Source organism: Rhinolophus hipposideros (genome assembly GCF_964194185.1).
Source record: "Rhinolophus hipposideros genome assembly, chromosome: 1".
Classification (NCBI taxonomy): domain Eukaryota; kingdom Metazoa; phylum Chordata; class Mammalia; order Chiroptera; family Rhinolophidae; genus Rhinolophus; species Rhinolophus hipposideros.
The window spans coordinates 94,493,718-94,513,064 of record NC_138047.1 but is presented as its reverse complement, the minus strand read 5'-3'; the positions used below and the strand labels follow the sequence as shown (position 1 = coordinate 94,513,064).

Sequence of the window (19,347 nt, the reverse complement as noted above, 5' to 3'; positions counted from 1 at the left end):
GGGTTCCTTTTTCTCCACAGCCTCTCCAACACATGTTACTATTTGTCCTGTTGATGACAGCCATTCTGACTGGGGTGAGATGATATCTCATCGTGGTTTTCATTTACATTTCTCTGATGATTAGTGATGTTGAACATTTTATCATATGTCTATTTGCCATTTGTATGTCCTCTTTGGAGAAATGTCACTTCAGGTCCTCTGCCCACTTTTCAATTGGGTTGTTTGCTTTTTTGTTGTTGAGTTGTATGAGTTCCTTGTATATTTTGTATATTAGCCCCTTATCGGAGGCACTGTTTGCAAAAATCTTCTCCCATTCAGTTGGTTGCCTCTTTATATTGTCGATGGTTTCTTCTGCTGTGCAGAGCTTCTAAGTTTGATATAGTCCCATTGATTTATTTTAGCTTTTATTTCCCTTGCCTTTGGAGTCAAATTCATAAAATGCTCTTTGAACCCAAGGTCCATAAGTTTAGTACCTATGTTTTCTTCTATGCGGTTTATTGTTTTAGGTCTTATGCTTAGGTCTTTGATCCATTTTGAAAAATTTTGGTACATGATGACAGATAGCAGTCCAGTTTCATTCTTTTGCATGTGGCTTTCCAATTCTCCCAGCACCATTTATTGAAGAGTCTGTCTTTTCTCCATTGTATGTTTTTTGCTTCTTTGTCAAAAATTATCTGTCCATGTTTATGTGGATTTATTTCTGGGTTCTCAATTCTATTCCATTGGTCTATGTGTCTGTTTTTCTGCTAATACCATACTGTTTTGATTATTGTAGCCCTGTAGTACAAGCTAAAGTCAGGGAGTGTGATACCTCCAGTATTGTTCTTTTTTCTTAGGATTGCTTTGGCTATTTGGGGTCTTTTTTGGTTCCATACAAATCTTATGATTTTTTTGTTCTATTTTTTTAAAAACACCATTGGGATTTGATGGGGATTGCATTAAGTCTGTATATTGCTTTGGGTAATAGGGGCATTTTAACTATGTTGATTCTTCCAATCCATGAGCACGGAATGTCTTTCCATTTCTTTGTGTCTTCTTCAATTTCTTTCAAAAATGTTTTATAGTTCTCAGTATATAGTTCTTTCACATCCTTGGTTAAGTTTATTCCTATGTATTTTATTCTTTTTATTGAAATTACAAAAGAAATTGTTTTTTCTTTTATTTCTTTTTCTGAGATTTCATTGTTAGTATATAGGAATGCAATGGACTTTTGTACGCTGATTTTGTAGCCGGCAACTTTACTGTATTCGTTTGCTGTTTCTAATAGCTTTTTGGTGGAGTCTTTAGGGTTTTCTATAGATAGCATCATGTCATCTGCAAAGAGTGACAATTTAACTTCTTCATTCCCAATTTGGATGCCTTTTATTTCTTTCTCTTGCCTGATTGCTCTGGCGTGGACTTCCAACACTATGTTGAAAAGCAGAGTTGATAGGGGACAGCCCTGTCGTGTTCCTGAACGTAGAGCAAAGGGCTTCAGATTTTCACCATTAATTATGATATTAGCTGACGGTTTGTCATATATGGCCTTTATTATGTTAAGATATTTTCCTTCTATACCTATTTTATTAAGTGTTTTAATCATAAATGGATGTTGTATCTCATCAAACACTTTTTCTGCATCAATTGATATAATCATATGATTTTTGTCCTTTATTTTGTTTATGTGATGTATCACATGGATGGATTTGCGTACGTTGAACCATCCTTGTGCCCCTGGGATGAACCCCACTTGGTTGTGATGAAAAATCTTTTTAATGCATTGTTGTATTCGATTTGCTAGAATTTTGTTTAGGACTTTTGCATCTGTATTTGTCAGAGATATTGGTCTGTAGTTTTCTTTTTTTGTGTTATCCTTAGCAGGTTTTGGTATCAGAGTAATGTTGGCCTCATACAATGAATTAGGGAGTATTGTCTCTTCTTCAATTTTCTGGAAGAGTTTGAGTAGGACAGGTGTTAGATCCTCTTGAAGGTTTGGTAGAATTCACTAGTGAAGCCATCTGGTCCTGGACTTTTGATTTTGGGAAGGTTTCAGGTGACTGATTCAATTTCCTTACTAGTGATCGGTCAATTTAGATTTTCCAGTTCTTTGTGATTCAGCCTAGGAAGGCTATATGTTTCTAAGAACTTGTCCATTTCTTCTAGGTTATTGAATTTGGTGGCATATAGTCCTTCATAGTATTCTTGGATGATCCTTTGTATTTCTGTGTCATACGTGATAACTTCCCCTCTTTCATTTCTGATTTTGTTTATTAGTGTCTTTTCTCTTTTTATCTTAGTGAGTCTAGACAAGGGTTTGTCAATTTTATTAATCTTTTCAAAGAACCAGCTCTTTGTCACATTAATTTTTTCTATTGTCTTTTTGTTCTCTATTCATTTAGTTCTGCTCTGATTTTTATTATTTCCTTTCTTCTGCTGACCTTGGGTCTTATTTGTTCTTCTTTTTCTAGTTCGTTAAGGTGTAATGTGAGGTTATTTATCTGGGATTTTTCTTGTTTCTTGAGATAGGCCTGTAACGATATAAATTTCCCTTTTAAAACTGCTTTCGCTGCATCCCCGAAATTTTGGTAGGATGTATTTTCATTCTCATTTGTGTCTATGTATATTTTGATCTTGCCTCTTATTTCTTCTTTGACTTGGTGATTCTTTGAAAGTATGTTGTTTAATCTCCACATATTTGTGGTTTTCCCTGTTTTATTTTTGCAGTTGATATCCAATTTCAAAGCCTTGTGATCAGAGAATATGCTTGTTATGATTTCAATCTTCTTAAATTTGCTGAGGCTGATTTTATGTCCCAATATATGGTCTATGCTTGAGAATGTTCCATGTAAACTAGAAAAAAATGTATAGTCTGATGTTCTAGGATGAAGTACTCTATAAATGTCAATTACGTCCATTTCATCTAATGTGTCATTTAGGGCTGTTATTTATTTATTTTCTGTTTGGGATGATCTATCTATAGCTGTCAATGATGTATTTAAGTCCCCTAGTATAATTGTGTTTTGGTCAATTTCTCCCTTTAGTTCTGTTACTAGTTGCTTGGTATATTTCAGTGCTCCCTGATTGAGGGCATAAATATTGATTACTATTCTGTCTTCTTGTTGTATAGTCAACTTTACCATTATGAAATGTCCATCTTTGTCTCTTGTTGCCTTTTTGATCCTGAAGTCTTTCATCTGATATCAGTATGACTACACCTGATTTTCTCTGGATACCGTTTGCTTGGAGTGTCAATTTCCACCCTTGCACTTTGAGCCTCTGTTTGTTCTTGTAGCTGAGATGTGTCTCTTGGAGGCAGCATATGATTGAGTTTAGTTTTTTGATCCAATCTGCTACTCTGTGTCTTTTTATTGGTGAATTCATTACATTTACATTTAGGGTGATTATTGATATGTGAGGATTTCCTATCATTCTATCTTTGGTTTTCTGGTAAGACTGTGTCTTCATTGTTTCTTTGCCTTTTTGTTGTTGTTTATTATTTCTGCGTGGTGATATTCTATGATTTTTCCCTCTGTTTCTTTTATTATGTTATATATTTCAGTTCTGGATTTTTTTGAGTGGTTACCATTAAATTTATGTAAAAGAAAGTTTCATGTTTAGAGTATTCCATTTTCTTCAGCATGCTTACTATCTACATTCCCATATTCTGGTTCAGGCCTTTATTCTCCCCACTTTGTGTTTTGGTTGTCACAAATTATCCCTATTTATGCTGGTCAAATAGCCTCCTTCAGTATTTCTTGCAGTGCAGGTCGTGTATTAGAAAATTCCTTCAGCTTCTGTATGTCTAGAAACGTCTTTATTCCTCCTTCATATCTAAAGGGTATCTTTGCTGGATATATTATTCTTGGCTCATAATTTCTCTTTCAATAGTTTGAATATTTGATTCCACTCCCTCCTGGATTGTAGAGTTTCTGCTGAAAAAATCTGATGATAATCTAATGGACTTTCCTTTGTAGGTTACCATTTGCTTTTCCCTGGGTGCCTTGAGGATTCTTTCTTTGTTGTCAATTTTTGACAGCTTCAACACAATGTGCCTTGTAGAAGGCCTGTTGGGATTGAGGTAATTAGGTGTTCTATTTGCTTCTTGGATTCGAGGATCCAGTTCTTTCCGCAAGTTTGGGAAGTTCTCATTGACTATTTGTTTGAATATGCTCTCTGTTCCCTTCTCTCTTTCTTCTCCTTCTGGTATGCCCATTATTCTTACATTGCTCTTTCTGATGTATTCAGAAAGTTCTTGTAGAGTTCTTTCATTTCTTTTAAGTCTCACATCTCTTTCTTCTTCCGTCATTTCCAGATTTCTATCTTCGATGTCACTGATTCTTTCCTCCATCTGGTAAACTCTATTTGGTTCAAAACTTCAATCTTTTTGATAAATGTTCATTTTGTTCTTTGATTGTGTTTCTGCACTCATTAAACTGCCTGTCTGTGTTTTCTAGCATCTCATTGAGTTTTTTAAGAACTGCAATCTTTAGTTCTCTGTCATTTAAGTCACATATTTCCATGTCTTTAGGTTCATTTTCTGCTCGGCAGTGAAGGCTTAAACCACTATTTTCAGCCCTCTTCCCTCAGTCTTTGCTCTGAGGTCTCTGCCGTGATCATTGGGTTCAGCTGTGTTATATGCTGCCCCCTCAGCCCTATGGGCCATAAACAGAATCCTACCAGTCCGAGTTCTTCCCTCTCCTGCAGCTGCGGCAGTTCCGGGATGCAGCGAGCTTGGAGCACTGACCTGAGTCTGTATCCTGCGCCCACGCAGCCCTGTCTCCGCACTTCTTCCTTCCCTCCTCCCCTGCTTATGCAATTTGCCCACCTTTAGGTGATTTCAGTATCGCGCCTCTTTGTCTTGCCTGTCTACTATGCAGGGAGTCATTTGTTGAGTTACAGTTGTTCAGTTTGTTGTAAATTCCAGGATAGATTTCAAGAGGCTCATTTCACAGCGTCATTTTTATGATGTCATATATATTTATATGTTTTTAAATCCTCAGGGATAAGATTCCAGTCTTCAGAAATGGAATTTTCCAAAGGATCCCCACAGAATCCCTAACTTGCCCAAACTCCAGGGCAAGCCGCATATGCAGCTCCAAACCTTCCAGGTAAGACCACGATGGGAACTATGCAAGATCCTAGGAAGATCCAGTGGTCCCAGAGGATCCCTTCTGTGCCCATTAGTGCCAAGCAGGTTGCTATTAGAGCAACTTTTTACGGTTACAGCACTGATTCCAGATACTTCTTCTAAAGAGGATATAAGCCTGATTCCCCTGCCTCCCTGTAGGGTGTGTGTGGATGGGCTTCATATATAGATGAGATCCTGGGGACAATTTTTTGCTGTCACACAAATCCATCTCAGCCCGCAGAGCCTGCCTGAGGCACCCTCTTCCTTGTTGCTGCATAAATTTTGAGGGATTTGTTGCCAGTAGAGAAAATGGCTTTATTTTCAATTCTCTGAAGGATTTAGGGGCAGGTGAGAGATAGAAAGTTAAAGGCCACGGTAGACTATTAACTAGATTGAAATAATAAATAACAGCAATGAACTTTGAAAGAGATGATGATTAAAGAAAAGTAAAGAGCATTTCAAGCAGCATCAAGTTTGGGTACTTATTTGCAAACTACTCAGTTGAACAGGACCAAATACTTATTGTACACCTTCTATTCGCTAAAGCATCAGTGGGATTAGGCAGACAATGTTCCAGGCAGCAGACAAGCTTATATGACGTCTTGACAGAGGATGTATACAGACGGCTGTACTTCATGGAAACTGATTACAGTTGAGCCACATTACTCAGGGATTCTGTATTTGAGAATTGGCACAAATTTATTTGCAATCTCAAAATCAACACTCACAGTACCTTTGAATCATGGGCAAACATGTGAGGACAAGCGCAGAGTTGCAAAAAATGTGACTCGTCCATCAGCCAGGTTCCTGAGGTTGAGCAAGATGATGCTCTGCCTCTTGTTTTAGCTCTCTACTGTACACAGGCGTCCTTTTTGTGGCCCCATTTTTTTTCTCACATTTTTGAGCTTTTTTGTTGGTGTTGTGCTGTTTAAGACGGCCCCCATGGGTAGTGCTGAAGTGCTGTCTAGTGTTCCTAAACACTAGAAAGCTGTGATGTATGGTAGAGAAAATGCACGTGTTAGGTAAGCTTCATTCAGGTGAGTTACAGTGCTAGTAAGCTCAATGTTAATGAATCAACAATATACATTAAATACTCTGACTTTAAGCAGAAACAAGACACACACAAAACACCGTTACACATTGATCCGTTGACAAAAACTTTGTGACCAGAGGCTCAGAAGAACCTCTCAATCAATGGTTGTTGGCGTTAATTCAACACCAACAGGAATCCCTAATTTGGAGCGCAGTGACGAAGGAAACTTTAGTGCAAATATCTCAATTGTGACACAGCATGGCTGCGAGAACAGCTCAGTAGTGTTACCAATCAATTATGAATCAGCACTGCTGTGGAACAGCACAGCTGTGAGGCGGACCTGGGGTGAGGCAGAACTGGGGTGAGGCAGAACTGGGGTGAGGCAACTCCACTCTGCCCTGCTCCAGGGAGACGTCTTCGGTGTTTCAGCTCCAGCCATGAAACTCAATCTTCAACCTTCGGTGGAAAAGGAAAGTGCACTCTCTGATTCAGAGGGGAGCTGACTTTAATATTGAGAGAAGTCCCCGCCCCTGGACCCTGACAGGTCCATCCTCATGCAAATGAAGTGTCCAAATCCTCACAGTTTGATTAGTCCAAAAAGCACTGTCCTGTTAATCAGAATAGAGCTGCTGTGATTGATTGGTGAAGATTCTCATGGGGGATATGGCTGCACAGCTTCAATTGGATGGGGAAATTCTCAATCCTATTGGTTGAAATATGATTCCAGGAACTCCTCTATAAGGGTTGGTTGGGATGGCAAGAACACAGTGCAGGCAGGCAACTCAGTGCAGGCCTCTCCCGGAATTGTGGCTTGCATGAGAGGCCCATTTAGAAACAGCTGCTAGGCTCTGCTTTTAAATTTGAGCCCAGTTAGCCACAAGAGCCCTTCGTCTTCGGTAGGCATCTTCTTTCTCAAGGTCGACAAATCTAATCCTGTATTTCCCCAAGGAACAGTGGTTCATTATTTGCTAATTCAGTGTTCGCAGTGAGAGTAGAGAATATAACTACAGTAAATAATGAGAATTGACTGTATTGGGGGTGGCAGGTGTGTGTGTGTTTGGGGGGCTGGTGGCAGCACTCGTTAATTCAACCGAAAGCTGAAAATTGCGTGAAAATTCTTCCATGTTGCACAATTTCTTGGTTCAGGACTCTCAGAACCCCAGGTTGGTATACAGAGAGACAAATAGCTAACCAAATAAGAAATATTTCTCAAATCAAAGGTCTAGGAACAGGTAGTCTCCTGCTTTTTTTGGAATGAGGCAACAGGAGGCCTGCAACATGGCTTTGAAAGTACGGCTCTTTTCTTGATATATGAAAAGCCAGACCGACAGCCTGAACTTTAAGTAATAAAACACCACTGTGGTTTTCCATTCACAATATGCTTCACTGAACACTTAATTTAGAATCACACAATTATGTTTTCTTAATGCCAATTAATTATTAAACATGTTTATTGAGGTCTGACAGTCATATAAGAGAGTCATCTTTTATATACTGGATGCCTGTTAAGCTTCAATAAATATGTTAACAATCATTTGGTGTTTAATGTGCATACAATATCGGCTATTAAATCTCAGACTAGTTGAAACACTTATTTTAAAAAGTGAGGCCCAAGTTGGTAATAGCTGGATCATTAGTTGGGTCTGACACTCCAGTGCAATTATCTGCAGGGGCCCAAGGAGGCCATGGCAACAGGAATGGCAGCCCCCAGGGAGAGTTCTCCTGCCTTCCCAACTAGCAGCTCGCAGGCTCTGAAGTCCCCAGCCTAGGGGTTCATGTTCTGGCTCCACAGTCTGTGAACTCTGCAACCTCAAGCATGTGCCTAAATGTCTCTGAGACTTAGGAAAATTATGACAGTAATAGTACAGCATTTGACTGCTAAGGCTTGCTGTAAGGATGAAGTGAGAGACAGTGGAGTTACATTAAATGTGCATTTAACTTAGGGGAATTCAAATACTGGGGATGCCAAAAACATGTATACAAGTAGACACTTTGGTCAACGTTGCTCAAGCAGTAGTTCGCCATAATCAGAAGTGTCTGGACTCTGATGGTAACCACTTTGAGCACCTCTTGTAATTGCAGAAGTCAAATGTGACTTGTATTCATCTTTTGTTATCGGTATATATTATTACAATTTTAATACAGTTTTCCTTTCTTAGAATGTGTATATATGTTTCTGGCACTCTGTATGTGTGTTTGGCAAAAAGATGAGGGGGTGGAAAAAGATGAGGGAGAGCGAGATGGAGAAGAGAGGAAGAGAAATAAAAATTTTAAACATTGGGTGAATCTACCCACCCCTGCTTTCAATGTCCCAGACCCAGAGGTGGGAGAATGACTGATAATTCCTTTAGGCAAAGTTATACTGTTCATATTTATACATAATATCACTGTTCGGGACCATATATCACCATGTGCCCTGAACTTTATGGACAATTTAAGGTATTATCAAGGGGAATTTGGGATAGACATAACTATTTGTCTCTTAGGTGCTCCCTTCAGAACTTAATCCTAAGGGAGAGAAGATGGGATTTCTCTACCACACCCAGCATGGCCCCTGGAACATAAAAAGCGCTCAGTAAATGTTAGCTGCTATTAGATTATTGTTACGATGACCATTACTGTCATCCTCCACATGACTTTCCCCACAAAGAACCCCACTGGGAAAGTACCACCTCTCTAAGCTGGAGCAAGCAGAGCTCCCAAGCCAACCTTATCTGTAGACTGCAGGCGATGATGTTGATTTCCCATCTTGGAAAGCCTTAGGAAGCAACTGCTCAGGGCACTTAATTCCCTCCACCACGGCCATCAAAACTCCACGGCCAGCCTCCCTGTGCCAATCCTTGAAGTGGATCAGTGCCCTGCGAGGCGCGCACACTGCCACCCATAGATGCATTCGTTTGGTGGTTCAGATGGAAATAAATGTTTATGAATGAATTATGGGTGTGCGCTGTCAGCTTATGGATGAAGCACAGCTGCGGCTGGGATGTGGCTGAGGAACACGCCTCTGAAAGGATGGGGCCAAACGGCTCTGGGGTGCCCCTCCCCTGCCCTGCCCATTGAGTCCAACTCCTCTGCCAATGTCCTGCTCAAACTCTGGTCTTGGTCAAGGCCCCCAGGTCGGAATGACTTGCTCCTTCCTTCATCTCTTCTCAGGCGTCACCCCTCGCAGCCCTCAACATTCTCTCCCCCATCTTGTTTTCCTTCGCCTGAATCCATTTTCCCCACTAGAAGCCAGGGGCAGGAGCAGCCATTATTCTCTAGGTGTTATCTGTGTTTAGATTCTGTTTCTGCTAATCCTAGTCATGTGTCTTTGGCAGCCATGTACCCTTACTGGGGCCTCAAGTGACATGTTGTTTTTTTAATTGAAAATGGAAATTATCTTAGTCCATTCAGGCTGCTATTATAGAATACCACAGGCTGGGCAGTTTACAAACAATGGAAGTTTATTTTCTATAGTTCTGGAGGCTAGGAAATCCAAGATCAAGGTGCCAGTAGATTTGGTGTCCGGGGAGAGCCTGCTTCCTGATTCATAGATGCTCTCTTCTAATGTGGCGGAAAGGGCACAAAAGCTCACTGAGTTTTCTTTCATGGGGGCACTAGTCCCATTCGTGACAGCTCTGCTGTCATCCCCTAATCAGCTCCCAAAGGCCTCACCTCCAATACTGTCACATCAGGGGTTGGATTTCAACAGATGAAGCTTACGGGGACACATTCAGGCTACAGTCAAGATACAAGCTTTCTTGTAGACAGGACAGCTATGTATGCAGCCTGTGTACTGCATGATTCCAACTCCGGGGTCTCCGTCCTCATGATGTGAAGATACAATGCAAGATTACTGTCGATGTACCTCTCCCTTTTGATGGAGAGCTTTAAAAGTGCAATCCCCAGTCACAGTTGGTATGCTTACAGTTCTTACACTGTGACTCTCCATTTGCCAGGGTTACTGGGAGGATCGGATGAAAGAATTATTAACCGTAAGGAGATGCTGGCCCTTCGTCACCCCCAATCCTTGTGTACTGATGCAAATAGCACCCCTAGGAAGAGGTCGGCACCAAAAGGCATTTATTAAACATCCATTAGCGCCGTGCAGGGCAACTTGATAAACAAGACCCTGACTATCTTTTCTTTTACTTTTCCGGTTGGTGCCCGCCACATCCTCTCCAAGTGCCCCCTGACCTTTAAAATACATTCGATACAATTGAACACAAGAGTTTAGAACGGCTCCAAGTGGGCAATTCTATTGTGTATACCAGAGTGCAAATTCCTAACCTATATAACAATAGAGTTCCAGCTTTAAACAAAAGAATTTGTCACAGACACAAAAAGAAAACCCAGCAGTCTTTATTTTCTTCCTCCCCAGGCTCTGGAGATCACCAGGCACGTGCTCCTAAGTGCGTATTGATGTTTCCCAGTTAATGAGCACCCAATTTGGGCCAAACAACCTGTTCGAAGCTTTCCTTCTACATGATACATCCAGTGGCTTTTCACTGCACTGGAATAATTGCCAAAGCCCTGACAAGGACTAACATCTAACCCTGAGCTGCTCCCTGCCAGCCTCCTGACCCCACCTCCAACCGTCTCCCTTGTTCTGCTCTCCAGCCATCCTGGCTTCCCTTCAGTGCCTAAGCATGCCAGGCTCCCGCCTGCCTCTGGGCCTTTGCACTTCCTCTGCCCTTGGAATAGCCTGCCCACAGCTCTGTCCAGGACCCACTTCTTTCGTCTCCTTTAGGTTTCAGGTAAGTGTCACAGCCTCTGAGAAGTCCTGCCTGGACCCCATCCCTGAAGCCGTTCACCCCCAAGTTGCTCTCCCTCCCACCACCCTGCCCTCCTGTCTTCACGCTACTTACAGAAATTACCCTGTTCATCTGCTTGTGCCCTCCCCACTGTCAGCTCCACCACAACGGGAACCTTGCTTGTCATTGGCACGGATGACATCATTTGATGTTCCCCACAAGTCCTGGAGGCAGACACTGTCCTGTCCCCTTTACAGGTGAGAACGCCCCGAGGGGCAGATACAGGGCTCTGCAGCCAGGTCTCCTTGCCCCGCGGCTGTGCTCCGCTCGGGAGGCCATGCTGTCCCTCACACAAGGTGTCAGTCTCTTAACACAGCAAACACGCACACAGCACTTCCCACACGTCAGTCCCTGTCCTAGATGCGTACACACACTAACCCACGGAAGGGTAACAAGCACCCTATGAGGGACTGTTACTGTCCTCATCTTCAGGTGACAAACCGAGACACAGGGATGTCAAGTAACTTGCCCACGCCACAAACTTTATACATGGCAGGGCCAGGCATGGAACCCTGGCAGTCTAGGGCTCTGGAGTTCCTGCGTGCTGCCTCTCTCCACAACAACTATGCTATGGCACAGTACCCCCACCATGGAGTGTGTCTGTGTCAAGTGCTTCGTACGACTTTTCATATTTCATCCACACAAAAGGCACACTGGCTCCCTGCCAGGCCTCTAATCACCCCAAGCTTGTTCCGCCCACCAGGTCTCCTCACCTGGTCCCTGGCTTACCTGACCACCTCCAGCTACACCTTCTTCAGATCTCCGTGCAAAGAGCACGTGAACAGCTACCCCTCCCAGGGCCACTATCAACAGTGCCCCATTCTGCCCAGGCTGCACTCAACAACACTCTACGTAATTTTTTTACTTAGCACTTAGCACCTTCTGACATATTATATGGTACAGTGGTCCCCCCTTATCCATGGGGGACATATTCCAAGGTCCTGAGTGGATGCCTCACACTGGATCATACGAAACCCTATATATACGACGTTTTTTCCTATACATACACTTGCCTTCTCACTTACAGGAAGCACTTTACATCTTCTCTTTGGCGTACCCCAATCGCCAGCATCAGTGCTCTTGCACTTCGGGGCCATTCTGAAGTAAAATAAGAGTGACTTGAATGCAAGCACTGTGATACAGTGACAGTTGATCTGATAACCGAGATGGGTACAAAGTGCCTGATAGGTGGGGAGAGTGTACAGCGTGGAGATGCTGGGCAAAGAAATGATTCAGTCCCTGGCAGGATGGAGCGGGATGGCTCAGGATTTCACTGCACTGCTCAGAATGGCAGACAATTGAAAATGTACAAATTGTTTATTTCTGGAATTTTCCATTTAATGTTTTTGGACCATGGTTGACCACACATAGGTAACTAACTGAAACTGCGGAAAGCAAAACAGTGGATAAGGGTACTGTACTTCATCAAACATAAGTCTCCACCAACTTTAAGACCCACCATTATGCACCTCTGAAAAGAATGAAAAGTGCCAGTCACAACTACACGATACCATTGATACGTCAGAGGTGTGCAAATGTGGAAATCTGCACATCTCAGAATCTGTGAGACAGGATATACCTCTTTGTTTATTTGCTTCCTGTCCAACTGTCCCCCCTAGAATGGAAGCTCCATGAAAGCAGGGACTCATTGATTACTGTCTTATCCCCAGACCATGTAGTTGGGCTCTCAATAAAGATATGGTGAGATGAATTGAACCCCTTCCATAAGACAAGTACTACCAACCTCCACTGTGCAGATGAGAACAACTGAGACACAGAGAAGTCAAGAAGTGACACAAGATCACACAGGTAGTATGCCCCTGAATTACCTTCAGACAATTCAGTACACATTGCTCCCAGAGCCACAATCTTTACAGCGTCCCACCAAGCAGTTTTAAACCTGCTTCAATTTCTTTTTTATTTTCATGCAATTTGGACATAGTGTACTATACAATAAGTCTTGGGCAGAGCTACCTTTCAGGACCGGTTCTCTACTAAGAAGTACAATTACAATGCATGGTCTATGGGGTGAACTCCCAAACCATGCTACTTTGGTCGCATGGGCCACCCAGGCTATAAGCTCACATAAGCCAGGACAGGCTCAAATAGGGTCTCTGAGAACAAATATGTCTAGTCCATTGGCCAATAAAACCTTAGGAAATGCTGCAGTAATCTGGCTGCTCGCTGAACTAGCTGAGTGTTAGCTGTAGTTCAGTCAAGATCCCAGTTAGAGGAAAATGTGATGGACCTGCAGCGAGTGAAGGGCCCTTATCACTCGTTTCAATTCTTTGTAATTAATTTCTATGATGCCCCAAGGTGAGAGCTTTTCATTAGAGTGCCCTCTTTATTTGGGTTCCTACAGGCTAGGACATCTCTGGGCTTCTTTGAAGCATAAAGAGAAACATTTACAAAGAGCTCTCTGATTCCTCATCCTGGACCATTACAGACATCCACAGCTGAGCACTCTTTTTTTTTGTTTAAACAAAGTATACTTTAATTAGTCACCTGCATGCTCAGTGGTCTGTATTTATTGGCTCATGGCTTTGACTTAATTGGTTTGCTCGCTGAATCCATCCAAATAGAGGTATGTTCACAGAAGGGCTCTATCATTTTATGGTTTTATCAATAGAGGTATGCTCACAGAAGGGCTCTATCATTTTATGGTTTTATCTTTTGAAAGCCAGATAAAACAGAGGTACTGAGAGACCATCAGCTGGTGTAACATAAAACTCATTATTAAGGGCAAAATCCCGTGTTTATATGATATCACAAAAGCAGCTATATTTCAATTGGCCAACAGAGGCCCAGGAAATTCAAATGCATGACTCTGCTAGGAGCAGTTGTCCATCTGAACCTCCTTGCTTTTCAATAGCTTACACTGCATTATGGTTCTTCTGCACTGAAGTGCCATAATCTGTAAATGAAGAAAAACAACAGCAAATGGACAAGAAAACCAACGGCTGGCACTCTCAACAGGAACATGAGTTGCTGCTCCGGGCATATCTATTAGGTGCTTATTCCACAAGGGACACACAAAATGCAAGGAAGCTTCCAGGAACTCTGCACGAAAGCTTGGTGTTGGCAAAGTCTGGAGTAGTGATAAGGAGGGCTGAGTTTTGGGGATCCATCTGCCAGATGCCAAGCTTTTCCCCACAATGTCTGTCTCTATCAGGAGGCACATACCCACTTCACTGGAAACAGTTGATCAACAGGAAGGAAGACCTTGAAAGATTTCTGGTGGAATTCTTGTACAAGAGAATTCTAAGCCAGTCTGGGCCCCTGTCGTGCTGAAGATACCAGCAACATTTACCTTTCACTGAGCATTTACTGGGTGACAGACACAATGCTTCACTCTTTACAAACACTTACTATTGTGTACACACACACACACACACACACACACACACAGAGTTGTTAAATCTCATGGTCCTTCTTTCTTTTTTTCCCACCACTAACCACTGTTTAATGATCTTACTTATCTATTTTACTTTCTTACTGCCTGTTTCCCCAACTACAATATAAGCTCTGTGAGAATGGGTGCCTTGTCTTTTTTATTCCTTGATGTATCCTCAGCTCTTAGAACATTAATCAACACATAGCAAGTCCCCAATTATGTGTTGATGAATAAACGATGTAACCTGACAACAATTCTGTCAGAGGTATTATTATTCCCATTTTATAGATGAGGAAACTGAGACCTGAAGAGAAAATTGACTTTCCCAAGGCCACGAAGACAGTAACTGGCAGAGCTAGAATATAAACCTGGGTCTAAAAATTTCCAAAGATGGACCCATTGGACTATGTAGTAAGTCCTCACTTCACGTTGTCAGTAGGTTCTTGAAAACGGTGACTTTAAGTGAAACAACTGTAACGAAACCAATTTTACCAGAGGCTAATTGATATAAACAATAGGTAAGTTGCTATGGCATATGTCTGGTCACAAAAACATCACCAAACTTCTAAATGAAGACCCAAACCCTTATAATATTAAGTACTAAAATAAATGTGAGTATACATCCAATTAAGAAAGATTATTAAAAACAAGTAAGATAATTATTTTCCAACCTGCTTATTCCAGGACAGGGTTTCAAGGGGCTGTAGTTTATCCTGGCAGCTCAGGGTGCCAGGTGGGACCCATCCCGGGACAGGACGCCCTTCCATGGCAGGGCCACCCCCCTCCCCTCCCTCCCCAGTGACTCAGACTGGGACAATGCAGGCACTCCAGTTCACCTCATGTTCACATCTCTGGGATGTGGGGGGAAACCACATCCCAAAGAACCAGAGAAAACCCAGGCAGTCATGGAGAATGTGCAAACTCCACAAAGACAGAGGCCCCAGCTGGGAATCGATTTTTGTTTTTTTCTCATCAACGGGTTATAACGAAACTGTATTGAATGAAACGACGTTATTTGAGGACCTACTAGACTACACGAGCCGGCAGTGGCAGACTGGAGCTGGCTTGTCCTGGAGTGCCAGTCTTGCCAACTCCACATTCACTGCCCTCACTCTGGTAGCCTGCTATTGGTCACGGCATCAGCGGTTACCTCATGGAAATCAGCAAAGCACTACCAACTACTGTAGGCTTCCTCTTTCGGAGACCTCGCTGGTCCACCAGCTTACGTCCGGATATTTGTGATTCACACGTGCTCTGCTAGTGTTGCCGATTGACTCTTCGTAATCCTTAAATTCTCAGAGGCCTCCTTCTTCCCCCTGGTCCCCCTTCCCTGAATCCACTCTTTGCTTAATGTCCAGAAGAGGAAGCAGGCAGACCTCTGGGGCAGGATGGGGAGCTCCCATTCTCTCAATGGGCTGCTTTTCCCACTGAGGCCCAGCACTGTCTGGGGCTTTCCACGTACTGAATTGGTGTTTATTCCTCATGGACGGACACACTGAAACCTGAACAATTCAGCACCTGGGACAAGCCTTCCCAGGGTGATTTGTGGAGGTGTGTGTCCTCCTATTTCTACAGGCCTTCTCTTTCCTGTTAACCTTTTAGAACTAAAATTATCAAGGCAGGGGAGGGTGTCTAGTAGGTTTTTCTTTTTACACCTCTCCTCTGGTTTGGATTGGGGGGTTTTCCATTCAGGAGCTCCGAGAAATTCTTGGGCACTGTTCAGAGAGATGGCAGGTGGTGTCTGATCACAGCACCCCCATGCCGTCACACAAACCAACCCCCTACCCCATGTGAGTGCTAAGCTGTATGTAAGCAAGGGTGGCAACAAATCTTTCAAGAGGCTGTTTGAAAATGCTTTATGGCATGTAGGGTTACAAGGCTCTAGCTGAACAAATGGAAAAATTAGTCTACCTTAAAATATCCAAGGCAAGTAATTTCCTATCACCTTGTTTCTTAAATGTACTTAACATCTAGAAGCTGGGCTTCCCAAATATGGATAAGGGTCATCAGTTAAAATGGCAACGTGGAGATAAAAATCTTCCACTTCAACGGTTGCTCATAAAATGATGCCATCAGCCCCCGTGTGAAAAGGGAGAAGTTAGGAGTCCGACAACAGCAATCATTTAGTATTCTTGAATTAAACAGGCTTCACCTAGCCAACGGTGGACCTTACCTCGTGTCCACCAAGGCTCAGCACTGGACCCTCTTCTCTCTCTCCATGAGGCCTTCCCAAGGTCTCTCACCTTGAGCTTGGTTGTGGTTTGATTTTTTTCTTTAATGGAAACTGTTTGCTTTGCTAGCACCTTTCTCCAAATTTCTAAACTACTCCTCATGCCACAAAGAGAGTGACTTATGATAACCAGCGTGGCAGTCAGTTCACTTATTTTCTTGTATCCTTTTTCTGTTTTTGAATCCTTTCGGTTTTATTTGTATTCCCTTTATTTATGCATTTTATTCATTCATTCACTCATTCATTTATTCCATTCCATTCTTTCAATACAGATTTATCAAATAATGTCTACATATCAGGAACTAAGAATGCTAATTCCTAGGGATACGGTAGTAAACCAGTCAGGAATCCAGCCTGTAAAGAGACTACCTTAGGGGTGGAGGGCCACCTACATGCAAGCAGAGGGGAGAGGGCAGGGCACTGTGGGCATGCAAAGAACCTGCCCCTAAGAGCTAGAGAAGACTACATTGGACCCATGCCCTGAAAGATGAGCAGGAGTTTGCAGGGCAAGCAAAGGGGAAGAGTGTTGCCGACAGAGCCAACAGCAGGTGCAAAGGCCCTGAGGCATAAGACAGTAGAGATCAACAAAGGGGCTGAAATTAGTGCTACAGGGCTGAAGGATGAGGGCACTGGTGTTTAGAGATGGGGCCAAATAATGGAAGGCCTAGCCCACCATGGCAAGAAGGTGGGACTAGATTCAGAGGACCATAGAAAGGCTGGAGCAGAGCCACAGGATGAATAAAACAAATGAAGAATGAAGGGTTAAACCATTCTCCAGCGCATGGTCACAGCACTTTTGAATGAAGGTCTCTGAGTTTCTCAAGATGTCTGGTGTCATTATCAAATGAGTAATCTGGCCTTAACGTTGATTGGGGGTGGGGGGAAGTGGGAGCATGACCGTGACTCACGGGAGGGCTGAAAATAAACCAACCCTAGAACTCGAGATGCAAATGAGAATAAATGAAATCTCTGGGGCTCACTGCAGTTGGCCTTTTTTGAGGGGGAGAGGCTGGACACTGAGATATGGGGTCTGCTGAACATGATTACACCTTCCCTGCACCTTTTGGCAGGCGAATTACTTCACAGACCATGAATATGAGTCACTAAATTCTAAACCTTGGGTGAGAAAACAAAGTTTGATAAATGCGTCTAGCTACTGGAATAAAGACCCAGAGCATAAGCAAATCATGAAATTCAGACGGTGCCAATGCAACAGAAGCCCTGGCCAGGGGTTTAGTGTTACATACACACACACACACACACACACACACACACACACACACACACATAAACACACATTCTCACATGCACACACACACCCTTCCTTTCTTTCCTTGAAATATCAGTTGCAAATGTTAATTTCTCAAATATCTCATGCCCAAAAGGTGATACAATTAGAAGTGACCAAAAGATGAGGCAGAGGTGGATTTAGGAAAGTTGGAGGTGAGGGGCAGCTTAGAAAGAAAAAGAAAAGAACAGAAGAAAAAAAAATCAGTCAAGAAGAACCATGAATTCAAAAATCACATTCAAAATGTTTCAGTATTTTGTGAGTTTATAATGTCTCCAAAATTCCTGCCGTATTTTTATGGATTTAATAGAAACTACTACACTTCACTGTATTTTCTAGAAATCCTTGCCCTGCTGTTATCACTTGAGGAAGTGACTAAGGAGGTGTGGCCTTTAATTATTGACCAATTACCTAGGTTACAGAGCTTAAATCCTTTTAATGATGTATAAAACCACACCATCTGCCTGATTAGCTTGTCCTGTGTTAATCAGAACCCCCCTAAAAAGGCATTCTCTCCCACCTCCTATTTCATGACTGGAAATAGTAAAGCCTAATTTTTCAAATGTATGTTAAATCCAAACAAATGTTTAAAGGCCGATTAAGTGGAGAAGAGGCTGTGTGAGGAAGACTTCCCACAGGCGGACTGGCTCAAGCCAGCAGTACAGAAAATCCTCTCTGATCTTTTGTTATGGAAGAGTTCTTGAGTAACCAATCACTTCCAGTGCTTTTTTTTTTTTTTTTAAAGCATGAACATTTTTCAAAATGGCGCCTTCCAACAACCAATAACTCTCAGAAACTATGATCATCACCAAAATTTGCCAAGAACTTAGTCATGTGTAAAAGATATTTCCTACGAAAGCACCTCTTCCCCTCCACGTAGTCTTCTTGAATTAAACTCCAAGGGCCGTCTCTGTTGAGAAAGGTGCCTCTGGCAAGGAGTTGAAAACAAATCTGTCTTGGCAAAATGGGAAATTATTTGTGGAGACAGAATTAAACTTTGGTAGTTTTTCTTCCTTTTCTCAATTGTACTTTTGTTCATAGCTTCAGCTGGGAGAGAGAGTACACACATTTAGTTTGGAGTTTATGAGTTCATATTTTATAATTAACGTTGCCAACAGGGGAGTTTGATTAATACCAAGCAGTGGATTTTGAGCAATGTTCCATACAAATTGCCAAATTTAGCAATAAAATAAATTGGTTATGTGAACATAATTAGTAGGATGACTACTTAAAATTCAAAACCGAATGTGAATAATTCCAAATCATCTGAGCCACAGATCCATTATTTGTATAGAAGGGGGAAAGTATAGCATTTGGGTTTTATTTTGCCCTCAACCACAATGTTATTTGCCACCAAACTGAATATAATGAAACTTCTACAATGGGCTGCGACAATATTTTAGAGCAACCCAGAAACACGCACACACACACACACACACACACACACACACGTCATAAAGACAAGAAATGCTCAACTATGAATTTTCATTGCAAATGTAAAA

The 19,347-nt window shown here is 42.3% G+C and overlaps 1 protein-coding gene across 6 annotated transcripts in view; it reads right to left on the bottom strand.

The window, feature by feature from the left end:
* The window catches only part of CCDC149 (coiled-coil domain containing 149), a 101,182-nt gene that overhangs the window by 33,678 nt on the left and 48,157 nt on the right, over window positions 1–19,347 (bottom strand). The window lies entirely within an intron of this gene.